Here is a 14,466-nt window from a genome sequence, read left to right as displayed (position 1 = left end):
GTGGACAAAGACACAGTGGAGGGAGAGTGACTCATCTCGTGAAAACTCAGGAGTAACACAGAGCTGAACTCTAAAAAAACCAGGATCCACAGTGCCTCTGGGTTCCCCTGGTGACTCAGTAAAAAACAAAATCTGCCTGCAATGCAGGAGATATAGGTTCAGTCCCTGGATTGGGAAGATCCCCTGGAGAAGGAAATGGCAACCCACTCAAGTATTCTTGCCTGGAGAATCCCATGGACAGAAGAGCCTGGCGGGCTACAGTCCACAGGGTCGCAAAGAGTCGGACATGACTAAGGGATTGACACATACTATGGTGCCTCTCATTGGGAAATCAATAAGCCATAGTTAATCCACAGTAACTCTAGACATAAATAGGCCGTGTAGAACTTTTCATTAAAAGAGTATTTTCCAACATGATATTCTGGGGGTACACCATTAAATTAATTCATAATTAATAGACCATTAATTTAAGCTATCAGTGGGTAAAACAAATTAAACAATAAAAAAACCAGCAAAGACCATGAAAATGGCTAAAAGGGTTTTCCATCATGCTGAAACTCGAGGAAATTAAATTAATAACAAGTAAAGCATAAAATTGCAAAGACATCCTACCATTATTGTATTACCCAATAAAAGGGATTTTGTTTCTACAGAATGCCATCATTCATTACATCAAATTGAGGTTGTTATCTGAGTGTTCACGTTTTGCAGTTTTCTTGGGACAAATGTGTAAACTTCCATTGCTCTATTCTATGGGGACATGAAACATAAATAAAAGATGGATAAATTTGGATGATATGTAGAATAAAGAAGATTATAATAAAATAGTTTTCAATGCAGAAGCTCTGTGGACATGCTTTTCTGTAAATGGGATCAATAGATTCTTAAATTTTGGAAACACTTTTCTTTTCTTTCAGTTGTATCCTCAGGCAGGAACCCACAGACAGACAGGAAGGTCTGTTTGAAGCCAGGCTGCCTTCCTGGCCCACTGACCTCTCTACTAAGTTTGATTGTTCTGGAACTCTCAGTCTCCTTTTCCTCTTAGTGGCTCTAAGTGGACTATGAAAAAAGCCTCTTTTCATCTTAATCCTACTTCTTATACAGAAGCCAGCCCCGAGCCAGCTGGAAATCTCCAAACTGCCTTGTTCTTCGAGGAGAAGGACGAGACGTCTCTGGACCCCTAGAAGGCCTGGATGCGAACGAGAGAGCCGGGGAGGGTTGATCTTCATCAGTAATTGCCGCCTGACCCGGGGGAGGGACAAGGGGCCGCCCTCACTCTAGAGCTGGTGGGGTGGAATGGGGACAGACCCAAGGCTGTCCGGGCCAGGCAGTGGGCTCCCTGAAATGGATGGCATCACCAGAGCCCAGATGGGATTAGCATCTCAGTCCTAATAATCCCTTGTGGCTCAGCTGGTAAAGAATCCACCTGTAATATGGGAGACCTGGGTTCAATCCCTGGGTTGGGAAGATCCCCTGGAAAAGGGAAAGGCTACCCACTCCAGTATTCTGGCCTGGAGAATTCCATGAACTATATAGTCCATGGGGTTACAAAGAGTAGGATACGACTGAGCAACTTTCATTTTCACACCTAATAATCCAATTTAAATAAAGTTTTTTGTGCAGTGCAACTTCTATATTTGCAGCACAACTGCAAATACTCTACAAATTAATTACAAATGACAAATTGAAGGTTGACACAAACTGTAACAGAAAAACAAACACTAAACATTGTCATCTCTAGTGATGCCATATAATTAATTTATGGCAAATTTACTTAAGGCCATGAAGTCGCTGCGTGTCTTATAATCAGCAGCACACTTTTAAGGGGAGACTAGTTCATCTGTAAATCAAAGTTAAACAAGTTTCTTCCCAAGGCTGTTTTTAGGAGCCGTTTGCTATGAATTTCTTAGTTTCTTTAGATTTACATTTAATTATAAATAAGGATTCTGCCATATTGCTGGGGCCTCTGCAAATTTTACTTCCTCCCTTACATCTCATGGAGTCAAAGTATATCTTGTCCTCAGGAAACTCCTCTGCCTTCAGACACTTGGGGCTTAAACATAGGATTATCTGTCCTAAATTAGACAGACTCGGAGGGTACTGGCCGGGGGGTAGGGGAAAACAGAGATCCACCCTGGTATTGACTCACTGAGATCCTACAGTACAGAGGCCTGGCCTTGTGGTGCTAGAAAATCAGACTATCAGATGCCACTCTAAGAAAAAATGTCTAAGTGTTACATTATTCTTGAAAATAAGTACAATATTTTCCTGTTAATAATACATTTATCAACTTCAGTTCACAGTTGAAATTCATTTTTCTGTTAATCACACTCATTTTGGCAGGCATGAAATACACATGTTTTTATGGAGCCAAGCGAGGACTTTCAAGATCTTGGGATCCCCTGAAGAGATTTTTTTCAGTTGGTGAAAGGGAACTTGCAAGAGAGCTGATTTGCAGCACTGGTCCCAGGAGGGGCTTGTGAAAGGCACGGCCAGTTTGTCTCCACCCCGGGTGACCAGAACTCACCTGCTGGGCACTCAGATATGCAGGTGGGCCCTGACCATACAGGCTAACAGCTTCAAGGATCTGAAAGAGCTGCTTCTGTGTGTTCACAGCCACTCTTGACCCTGACAAACACCTCGTGAATTTTCAACCTCACAGTAGAAGGGATCATTTCACGATCTAATCTGAATTCCCAAGATCCCAAGTGCTTTTCAGTTACCGCTTAGGAAACAACCACACTCTTAACTAGTCATGCCGACAGGGACTGTATATGCTCCGATCGGCTGGCTGGGGAACACGACGTCCCCCAACCAAGCATCTGGTCGGGCTTCATACAGGCTGTGGTTTTGGCATTACAAGGATCTGGCTTTAAACTCATCTGCCACCTCAAGTTCTACAGTCTTAGAACAGAAAAAAAAAAAAAAAAGTTCTGTACTTTTTTTTTTTTAGAGTCTTTATTGAATTTATTACAAGATTGCTTCTGTTTTATGTTTTGGTTTTTTGGCCATGAGGCATGTGGGATCTTAGTTCCCCAACCAGGGATGGAACTCACATCCCCTGTATTGGAAGGCAAAGTCTTAACCCCTGGACCACCAGGGAAGTCCCTAGGTGGGTCTTAGAACCTTTTTATACTTGGCTTCCTCTTTAGTAAAATGAGTATGAGAATGTCTTGCGGGGTGCTTGTGAGGATTAAACATCATACACACCCACCACCAGGCACACAGAGACATAATATGAATTGTAGCTGTTACCATTCTAAGCTAGGCTGGCACAATGTTAGAATGTACACGCCTTATTCTTCCCACTAATCTAAATACTCCACCACCACCACCACCATAACTTCTACTGCCTACTCCTAATGAACACAGACTTGTACCAGGAAATTAACTATGTACTATTCCTCCACAATCTCATTTTATAACCAATAACACCACAAGGTACTATTTGTAGGTCTACTTCATAGTTGAGAGCAAGGAGGCTTAATGAAGTTCCACTGGGTAAACCCAAGGTCACAGAGTAAGTGGTGATCCCAGGATAGGGCTGTGGAAGCCACACCTTATTCCTTCTACCAGGATGTCAACTCTGTCTCAACCCCACCACAGAAGCCCTGCCTTTCCCCACTGGGACCACCCTTTCTTCCCGTCACTAGCTCTCTGAGCGGAAGTCCACCAGGCCTGCAGACTTGCTCAGCATGGCAGCCTTTGGATCAGAAGGCCTGGATGCTGAGACTGGGGCCTCAGTCTGTTCTGTTCACAGAACTGTCTCTGGTTCTTGCAGAGCGCCATCCCTAGGATCGCAGTTCAGGATGTCTGAGGCAGGGACCAGTTTCGGGTATTTTGTAAAACTTGCTGTAGGTAGTTGATTCGGAGGGATGTGCTTGGTTGAGCATTGTCCTGACTGCCTTGAGAGCAGCTGCAGAACTTTGTGGGGATCCCTGGGCCTCCTGTCAGTATCCTACCTGAACTCCCGGTGGAAATGCTCTTTATTTACATAAAGAGCATCTGTGGAAACCAAACAAGATGACCTGTGTGACCTGGAAAAGTCACTTTTGAAAGAAATTCACTTTCTGAGCTTGTCACCCTCTCCTTCCAGGCAAACTGCCATGGTCACAGTACCCAGGGGCCTGTGTGCCCACACCCTCTTCACAGCCAAAGGAATCAGCCTAGACTTCTGTTCAAACTAGCAGCTAGTGATGGGACTTCCCTGGTGGTCCAGTGGCTAAGACTCCATGCTCCCAATGCGGGGGGCCCGGGTTCCATCCCTGGTCAGGAAATTAGATACCACATATGGCAACTAAGACGTGGAGCAGTCAAAAACAAAACAAAAACAAGAATCAACACACACACACACACACCCAGTACTAGTGAAATATTTCCAGTGACCCAGTAACCTCACTCCTTTATCTTGGTTTTCAAAAGGACAAGAAGACACCTGCCTCCTGTTTTCATTGGCCTCTGACAGCGATAAAACCTCTACACAATTTGCGAGTCCACCTGGCAGCAGGGCTGTAAAGTCAGAACTGTTCTCAGGGACAGGTCGTCACGGCCTCCAGGTGCCAGAGTCCCGACGCCCCACTCTGGACGGTGGCGGGGAGAGGCTGCCGGAAGCGCTGCTACCTGCTGATCTAGGACCCACGGAGGCCATAGCAGGGATGCTGCGAGCAGCTTCAGGCAGGGATGTGACCTGGCTTCACCTCCCGTGCTGACCACACATCCTCCCCAGGACTGCTCACCCCTCTCTCCTCCATGTGAGCTGAGCCAAGTCCAAAGCGGGCTGACATTTTCCCTGAAAGGAGCATCACTGCAGCATCGCTGGCGGAAGAAGAGTTGCTACCCGGTCCCCGCCGCGTTCCGCCTGCAGCGTCCTGTGGAGGGACTCAAGGATGCATGCGTGGGAGACCCGCATATGGAGAGCTCGTTTGCTTAGTTGCTCTGTCTTGAGGTTAGGTTGAGGATCTTTCCTTCAGCCTGAAGTTACGGAGGCAGGCAGAAGAGGGCTGACCTTTAGGAGGTTTGCATAAAATAAATAAACTGGATGACAGCATATAAAAGTTACAAACCTCCTTAGAATGCCATATGTGAGCGACTTGTAAACAGTCCATAAATATCACCTGCCGGGTGCGAGGCAAGGAGACCGATGCGGAATTCTGCACAAGCACATTTTCTGCAACGCAGAGCATCTGGTAAGGACGGTTTATTCTCCGGTTGGCACAGGACGACAATGATAAAAACCTGTTACTAAGACTTCTGTCTGGAATCGGGGATTGTGGGCGGCTCATCCAGGTTGTGGAGATGGAGCTGGTGCGTGGGGCTCAGGCGTCACTTGGGGACTGGCTGGTGCCAGGAGCCGGATTGGAAAATGAGCTGGGCGTTTGGTGGGGGTCTTGATTTCACAAGGGGGATGTCACCAGCCACCACCACGCACACAGTTTTGGAAACACTGCATAGTAAATGCTTGATTTTTGAGGCACTTTCTTAAAGGTTCACAAACATCTATGTCCGAGTGTGGAAAAATCTTTGTGAATAGCAACGTTAACCTTTACACACTGTTTTCAATCTCTTAATGATTAGTTCTAGAATAATTAATTCTATAAATAATAATATGGTCTTTCCCAGGTTCTATTCCACACAGAAAATAATATCAAAAAGAATGAAGTTTGGTTGTTTTTCCCTTCCCAAACACACTTAGCAGAGTCCTCAGATAGAAAAGATATTTCAGATTGCTCCAAAGTGGAGAATAATGTGACAAAGGAAACAGAACTGAAGAAAAGGTGGGCTAATGGCTTTCTTAACTATAAACACATTCACAGTCCAATATATTTTAATACCATTATCTCTGACCCTCCCAGCACAAACCTTTCCAGTAATACTTTTAATCAAGAATTCCTTCTTATGTTGTTACTTCCTGCCCTTCTGGGTTCCTATGATATTCAGTTTCCATCCTGGTCTCATCCTGTTTGGCCCCTTTGCATAAAAGCTAAGGAGGCTGGACCACAGCTTGCCAGGGCTTTCAAAGCTGCAGCTGTCTGTAAACAGGAAAGATTTCCTCTGAGGCGGAGGGCCCCTCCTTGATCAAAAGATGGCCCTTGGATAAGGACTTCCCCCAAATTTTCAGGCATTAGCACTTTAAGATCAGATGTTCTCTTGAAGAGATCATGACTAGCCATCCGTGGCAGAGGTGCCAGGCCTCCTGTCAGGAGTCCAGGGGCCACACACAAATTGCAGAAGGAATCAGCTTCAGCTGCTTTGTCTGTTAATGAGGACGTAGGGGCTAGAGAAATATAAAGATTCCTCCGAGCCATGGCCCTGCCGGATGAACATCTAGGGAGGACAAGCTGACCAGACTTCAGAGCAGGAAAGGGGGACAGAGGAGCTGCATGAGGTGCTCTGGCAACCTTGGGGACCCCCGAGTTTGGAAATAATGACTCTACACAAAAAGGCTCCTTTTATTCCCCAAATTGGGTTTGAGAAATGGAAGGCTAATGACATTAGTTGGAGACATCTTTCCATGTATCACTAAAAACGCTGGGTATGTTTGTTTTAGGGGCTTCCCTGGTAGCTCTGTCGGTAAAGAATCTGCCTGCAGTGCAAGAGACCCATGTTTGATCCCTGGGTGGGGAAGATCCCCTGGAGAAGGAAATGACAAACCACTCCAGTATTCTTGCCTGGAAAATCCCATGGACAGAGGAGCCTGGCGGGCTACAGCCCATGGGGTCGCAAGAGTTGGACACGACTTAGTGACTAAACCACGTTTGTTTCTGAGTCGACTTTATTACTTTATAGCCACAGTTGCGCTTTTCAAAGTTGAGAACATCTTTATCCAAGGCAGCTCATCTCCCCTCCCCTGCCAACCCTATCATCTCAAAAGAATCTACTAAATTCAGGCAAAATCTGTCCCTCATCAGTCACCATACTTTGCATTCCTTTCTAGTTGATCACATCTGGTTGTGGACCTCAGTATGTAAGAGTGAAGTGAGAGAGGAAGCTATGAAATCATTGGTTATCTTCTTTCTAAGATGGGTAAACAGATCCAAGTCTGAACCAAAACAAACAAACATTCTTAAAAGACATGCTTTCCTGTATGGGTTTATTAGAATCCGTTCTTTTTAATTATCTGACAAGGAAAAGGTGAGCTTTGAATTCTTATCACGTACTCTGTGACTCTGGCTGGCACTTACAGACTGCCCGGTTAATCCTTATTTGGATAATCTCCACCTTCTGAAATAGATTGCTGTTGTTGCTCAGTTGCTAAGTTGTGACCAACTCTTTGTGACTCCGTGGTTGAGCAGCACAGTTGTTTCTCTCTCCCTTCCATGTTCCATTGGAACTAACAGATCAGGCACAACTTCATGTTTAAACTCTACCTAATTTCTTTCCAACTGACAATATAATATAGAAATGGTGTGATAAGGTCAAATTTTGTCAGTGTGGAAGGGTTTCACAATCTCTAAGTCAGATTTTACTTTTAATCTCTATGTCAGAAGTTGATGGTTAATAAGAAGAAAGTAAATGCTAAATGCGATGGAGGTGACGAGTGGAAAGTGAAACCAACCAAACTGGGTAGAAAACGTCTCACTTTCCCTTCAGCCACAGCTGCTGCTGCTAAGTCGCTTCAGTCGTGTCCGACTCTGTGCGACCCCGTAGACAGCAGCCCACCAGGCTCGCCCGTCCCTGGGATTCTCCAGGCAAGAACACTGGAGTGGGTTGCCATTTCCTTCTCCAGTGCATGAAAGTGAAAAGTGAAAGTGAAGTCGCTCAGTTGTGTCCGACTCTTCTCGACCCCATGGACTGCAGCCCACCAGGCTCCTCTGTCCATGGGATTTTCCAGGCAGGAGCCCTGGAGTGGGTGCCGTTGCCTTCTCCACTAATGCTACTAGCATGTGATACATAGACCACCCTTTTTTTTTTTTTTTTTTTTTTTTTTTTTTTACTGAATGAGATCAAATAATACTGCCATAGTGGTGACAAAGAAGAAATGAAGATTCTGGGTTTTTTCAAATTTTGAGAACCTATTTTCCTGTCAAGATATAAATGGGGGAATTTAACCAAATCACATGAGGAAATAAGCTTCAATACTTAGCTGTTCTTGGGAAATAGCTAAAAATGAAATTTGGGTAACACATAAACAAAGGCCAAACAGTCAAAAAGAACTGAAATACATTACAAGTTACTTCAGGAGTTGACCCAAGACGTTGTCAGTAAAATACTTGCCATTTTTGGCCTCCATTCCCTCTTCTTTCATTGATTTCCTTTCCCTTATTAGTATGGAATCCCTTACCCCCAGAAGTACTGTATCACCCCTTCAAAAACTTGAGAAAGCTAAGAGAATGGGGAAGAACACAAGCGCGATGTAAGAGACCTCAGTAGCATTTTTTTCCCCCTCAGAGGTTGTAGTCAGCATCCCTGTCCTGCTCCACAAGCCCCCAATTATTTTATTTTATTGTTTTAATATAAATTTGTTTATTTTAATCGGAGGCTAATTACTTTACAATATTGTATTGGTTTTGCCATACATTGACATGAGTCCGCCACGGGTTAATTTTATTTTTTAGTGAAGTATAGTTAATTCACAAGGCTGTGTTTCTTTCAGGTATACAGCAAAGTGATTCGCTTGTACACATGCATATTCTTTTTCAGACTCTTTTCCATTATAGGTATTACAAGATATTGAGTATAGTTTTCTGTGTTATACAGTACGTCCTTATTTACCTATTTTATATAAAGCAGTGTGTGTATGTTAATTCCAAACTCCAATTTCGGCCCAAATTATTGCCTCACTGGTCCCTTTGCTCCTCAGCACGCAGAGCACCAGAAGGCTAGTACAGATGCCTGTCCCCTAGCAACCATTCCAGCGACAGTATCCAGTTCAAACTTAGCTTCGAGATAAGCTGTGTCTTTCATTATGTGCTCTGGGAAGCAAAATAAAATGACTCCATCTCAACCAAAGGCCATGTGATTGGCATTCAATCTGCTCATCCCCTTTTACTTGTGAACGCATTTGGTCTAGGTCTGAATCTTTACAAAAATGCATGGCACTCCCCCTAGAAGATGGCATTGGGCCACTGCTTAAAAGCTTCTGGGGAGAGAGAAGCTCACTGCTTTATGAAATGTCCCTCACCAGGGTAGAAAGAGAGTAGAAAACCATGTCCTAGGTCCAAGTGATGAAACCCCGAAAGTAGAAGCATTCGTGCAACCAGACTGATTTGAGGAAATGTAAACAACAGAATCAGTTCTTTGTAACTGCAGTGTGATCTGCTATAGAACCATGGGCACCATGACGGTGTGTCCTGTCAGGCCACAAATGAGCTCCTGTGACAGTTACATGGCCCTATATGCAGCTCGGGGGGACAGGAGCAGGAATCAATGGTTTGGGTGACTTCACTGGCAACTCCCTTCTAAGGTTCGCTGTCACATAATTAGGTGGCTAACAACTGTTCTAATGCGCTGAACTACATTTGTACAAAACATATGTAATATACAAAGACCATTTTTTAAAATGTGTGACACTCTTAAGCTAAAATAACTCAAGATTAAACTTGGATTAAACAGGAGGAGAAGGGGATGACAGAGGGTGAGATGGTTGGATGGCATCACTGACTCAATAGACGAGTTTGAGCAAGTTCTGGGGGTTGGTGATGGACAGGGAAGCAAAGATCTGGACACGACTGAGTGACCGAACTGAACTGAAACTTGGACATCCCTGAGAAATTCTATTTTACGAGTTGGGAAGTTTGTTGTGGTATAGCCGTTTCTCCAGGGACTCTTCCCAACCCAGGGGTAGAACCCACATTTCTTGCGTGTCCTGTATTGACAGGTGAATTCTTTACCACTAGTGCCGCCTAGAAAGCCCTTCTACCCATTGGTCCCTGTTCTATCCTTCAAAATGACAAAAAATAAAATCTAAACATGCATGCATCCCAGAGCACCAAACCACGATTATACACAGCCTGCAACAAACCGCAGAGAGGAAAAGCACCAGAGCTGAAGAGGAAGGGTGGGCAGGCGAGAGGACCACTTTCCTGGGGATCAGGAGAACCAAGCTGGCACCAGGGACCCACCCACTGGGCACGTCACCCACTGTTGAAATGCCTGTTTTTTCCTCCATCAAAAAGAAGGATTAGAATGTAAATCCAGGGTTATCTTTCTGGCTAGCTGCCAAGCAGTAGATGTGTGTTTATAAACTTTCTGCACGTTTTAAAAATATGAGCACTATGACTAGATGCTTATGATGGAAACACAATGTGCGTTTTTTTAGTGAAAAAGTCTTTCTAACCAAAATTTTAACTTGCAGCTGTTACACATATATGGTGTGTGTGTGTGTGTGTGTGTGCGTGTGTACAGGAAAGTTATTGTTTATACTAATCTGCTAGGTCAAATCCATTTATTCCCCATCTCTTTGTGACTTGCTTGGGCTGACTGGGCACACACTTCTATTATTGGCAGAGTGCTGTGTACATCAAGCTCACATTGTTTCTCCAGGATACATAAAAGAGACAGAAACAATGAGCAAATAACCACTGCTGGACTCAGATGTGGTGTTTATGAAGGCAGCTGCTTTTGCATTCTTGGGGTCAGAAGGGTGTGTGTGTGTGTGTGAGAGTGTGTGCATCTATGTAAAAACCAACAGCCTCCAAAAGCAGCTCCCTTTATCCTCATTGTGCCAGAAAGATTCCGAATTCAAAGCACCTTCAGAAGGGAGGTAGACAACCATTGAAATAACATGATAAACACATCTTATCCCCCTGGTCAATTCACAAGTTTCTTTGAGAGATAATTGCTAATTATCTCTGTCATAGTAGCATTACTTAGGAGGTTATACTTGGTTTATTTCCTTTTATATTTGCTTTACACCTTTCTAAAAGTAGTCAATGAGGTCTTTTAGCTGCTCTACAAAGGGTCACCTAAGGAAAAGCAATTGTATGCTCAACATCTGGGAAAAATATTGCCTGTTGGGTAGGTTCCATGAGAACAAAGTTATTTCTCAGAAGATTTTTCCCTTCCGGCTTCAGCTTTGTTTTCCTAGGAACTGTGCAGTAATGCTAGAATTAATAAGTGATGGAGGCCTTGATTGAATCAATATTGAGTGCAGTTCATTGGTATACATAGATATGAGGCTTATTCTGGGAGTCAGTGAGTTTCTCAAGAAAGGGCATTAAGAAGATACAGGGCAGAAAGAACCACTGCTGCCTGACAGAGGCAAACAGAAGCTTAACTTTATAGACCGCGCCATACTTCACATATGTTGAAACAACAGGCTGATTCATAGCTTCCTTGCTTAGATTCCAAACTGCCTTGCAGTGAAAACAGATTGACTGCCCTCCTTGGTCTGTAACTGGAGGGATTCACAACCCTACAAGCTCAAATCTTCAGAAAGGGAACTCTGCAAACATGGCTTCTAGTCTTTGAGAGCCACAAATTCAGATGTTTTCACAGAACAGCTGAATTTTTAATTAAGACAGGGGTTGGCAAACTATGACCTGTGAATCTGTCTGACCAACCCTCCTGTTTTTGTAAATAAAGTTTTATTGGAACACAGACAATCCCATTCATTTACCTGCAGTCTATGGCTACTTTCTCATTATGATGATGGAGTTACGTCACTGACATTGATGTTGTCTTGCTAGAGAAGCCTAAAATATTTACTACCTGGTTCTTGGCAGAAAATGTGCCAATTCCTGATTTTAAGTATCAATTTATGTCATAAAAATACCAATTTCTTTAAAAATGTAGATGTAACTTTAAAATAAACATTATCAATCTCCTTTATCCCTGAGAATAACCCTCTCAAGTGAGCTGGTGATTTGTATCAAGAGTTTTATTACTGCCTTTATTGCTCAGTTCAGGAATCATATTTCTAGAAATTTCTTCTACAGAAATTCTCAAAGATACATAAAGACATGCATATAGATGTACATTTCAGCATCATTCACATTTGCTTATAATTCTGACTAATTGAAAGCACTCTAAATATCCTAAGCAGTTTGAATTAAAATTATTATTTTGCAAAGAGCATGTGATTTATAAAAGATGTTTTAAAAACCAGTTAAGGGCCTAACATTTTGCTTAAAATGTAATTTTTAGAGAAAATGATAGTATAAAAGGTGTCTATAAAGAATCATCTCTTTTTTTAACATATGAGTATTTCCAAATGCAAAGAAAAAAAGGCTGAAAAAAGACATATGAAAATATAGACAGTGTTGTCTTTGAGTGTTAGGATTACGGGTGACTTATTTTCTTGTGTTTTTCAAATATTTATTTAAGGGAAAAATATGCAGCATGGCTTCCTCATACATATGCAAACTCAGTGTGTGTACATGTCTCCAGAAAAGGCCTATTGTGCAAAACAGAATATGGGGTTTGCCAAGCCACACAGAACAGTTCTACTTAGAACTATAAATATGGTATTTTTTTTTTTTTAAAGAGAAACTGCAAACCCTGAGTTTTAAAAAGTGATTCTATGGAACACATACATTAGACTTCATTTAAAACAGAGAAATTAATCCAAAAATTGTCAGTGGGCTTATGTAACAATTAGTTTAAAATTTATTTCTGATAACTCTGTGCTCAAGAAAAATAAATATGCATGCCTTTTTATTCAATTAGCAAAAATGTTTGTTCCAAATAGAACTCTTCTCTGCCATTCTGTGCTTAGCCTATTGGCCAAAGAGGCTGTTTCTGCATATGAATTAAAGATAGCAGATTGGTAACATTTGGGTACACTGCTTCCTCATGCTCACAGCAGGCACTGCAGTCCATTCTGCTACTTGTTTCTGGAATGCACTCCAAATGGCAACTACTAATCAACCAGAGGTATCCTGTGATAGCAAACATACCTGCCACCCCCCAATGGTGACATAACAGGTCTAGCAAGTTAATTCTTAGCGTCCTCCTTCCCTTAAGACTAAAGGGTCAAACCCATTTTTATCAGCATTGAACTTGACCAGCTTACTTCAAACGCAATAGAATGCTGGTGTGTCTATTTCAAAAGCAGCTTAAAATGTCTGAAATGGGACCTACTGTCTCGTTTCTCTGCCTATTGACATTACCGGAACTATGGTATCTGCAGACCTGAGGATGGAGACGTCTAATCCGTAATGTCTCCGTCTTCAACTCCCTTCAAATCCTATCACTGGTTAAGGTCTGTCCACATCTCCTTGATGATACCTTTTTCTTTCTATTTCCATGGCCAGTACTTCGTTCAGGGAGTGATGGGGACCTTTCTTGGGAAGAGATGAAGATGGAATGGTAAGATGAAGCATCTACCCATTTACTTAGTCACTAATGTTTTTATTGAATAATTATTATTTTTATACCTTGCCTAGGGATATGAGGAAGAAAAGATCTCCTACACTTTCTTTCTTCCCTTTCTGTTGAATTTATTCCACTTGAAGCGCCAGTAAAATGGCTGCTTGGGCTATAAACCAACTCCCAAAAGTCCTAGCTGACTGTGTCCAGTCCCCGCTGAGATTCATGTGTAAGAATCACCCAGAGTCCATATCCCCAAACCATCTAGGGAAGCTCTGGAGGTCACAGGCTCACTCCATCCACGCCCAATTCTTCCTGAAGCCTGTTACTCAAGACACCACCTAAAGTTAGAATAGCCAGTCAGTGCCAGGCACGGAGAATAGGCATCACTGGTCAAGTATTCGGGGCTGGAGATGATGTGAACTCGGGAAACAAGAGTAGCCCAGCCAAGGGCTGAGTCACAGAGAGTCTGGAGCCCCAGCAGAGGGTTCAAGGCAAGAGCATCAGAGCCAGCAGTGAACCTGATGCTCAGCCAACAGTTGCCTCAGCCAGACATTTTCTATATGCATCTTGTGTGGAGCCAGAGCCAGGTCCCCAGGGGGCTTGCCTTAGAACTGCAGGGGAAGATAATGAGGCTGGAAGGGCACAGAGGATACTCCTGCCATAGCAGCTCTCCTTGTTTATCACTGTCTTCCTGGAACACAAGTACCATGAAGGCAGGGCACTGTGCTCTATGCCCAAACAGTGATTGGCACATACTAGGTAGTCAATAAATATGTAGTGAATGAATGGATGATGAATGACTGAGGCAGCAGACAACAGTTGAGGTATCAGAGGAAGGATTTTGGTGTCCAAATAAACAATGTTTTACAAAGTGCCTGAATCTATCCCAACTTTCAAGTTTGTGAGTTCTGAATTTATTACCATGTGTATTTTTCTTCTAGGTCTGTGTCATGATGAATGTTTAACAGTGAACTCATGTTCACCATCAATCTCAGGGCCTGTGCAATCAATGCAGAAACCAAGCCCTCAAACAACATTGGGAAGAAACATGAATAGTTTAAAATCTCAAGGTCAGGCCTAGGAAAGATGTAATGACAAAAATGACAAAAGTAATGGGGGTTGACAGTTCAAGTTCTTTTTTTGGGATGGTGTTTAGAAATACTAGACATTTTTCAATTAATGCTGGGAATTAGCTAAATAAGTCTAGACGTCAGT

At 43.0% G+C, this 14,466-nt stretch overlaps 1 protein-coding gene and 1 long non-coding RNA gene across 5 annotated transcripts in view; one reads left to right on the top strand and one right to left on the bottom strand.

Annotated features, from left to right (window-relative positions):
* The window catches only part of NRP1 (neuropilin 1), a 147,682-nt gene that overhangs the window by 113,169 nt on the left and 20,047 nt on the right, over positions 1–14,466 (bottom strand). The gene's annotated exons all lie outside the window — the stretch shown is intronic.
* On the top strand, positions 5,074–14,329 carry LOC129625394 (uncharacterized). The gene is made up of 3 exons (XR_008701414.1): positions 5,074–5,186; positions 13,194–13,248; positions 14,193–14,329. It is a non-coding gene; the product is annotated as an uncharacterized LOC129625394 (long non-coding RNA).

The sequence above is a fragment of the Bubalus kerabau genome, chromosome 13, assembly GCF_029407905.1.
Source record: "Bubalus kerabau isolate K-KA32 ecotype Philippines breed swamp buffalo chromosome 13, PCC_UOA_SB_1v2, whole genome shotgun sequence".
NCBI classification, from domain to species: Eukaryota; Metazoa; Chordata; class Mammalia; order Artiodactyla; family Bovidae; genus Bubalus; species Bubalus kerabau.
This window is presented reverse-complemented; position numbering and strand designations above follow the sequence as displayed.